The following is a 211-nucleotide window of genomic DNA, read 5'->3' on the forward strand; positions in this document are numbered from 1 at the left end:
GGCTGAAAAGGACTGCAGATGCTGTTGGATTCTGACCTCCCTGCACTCAAAGTGGATTTTCTGGAGCTACAGAAGCCCAATTGGCGCGCTCTTAACAACATTGGAAAGTAGACATTTTGGGCTTTTCAGCAATATATAATAGTCCATACTTTGCCCAAGATTTGATGGCCCAAACCGGCGTTCCAAATCAGCTCAAAACTGCCCGGCGTTA

This window comes from Arachis duranensis, chromosome 3 (genome assembly GCF_000817695.3).
Source record: "Arachis duranensis cultivar V14167 chromosome 3, aradu.V14167.gnm2.J7QH, whole genome shotgun sequence".
NCBI lineage: Eukaryota > Viridiplantae > Streptophyta > Magnoliopsida > Fabales > Fabaceae > Arachis > Arachis duranensis.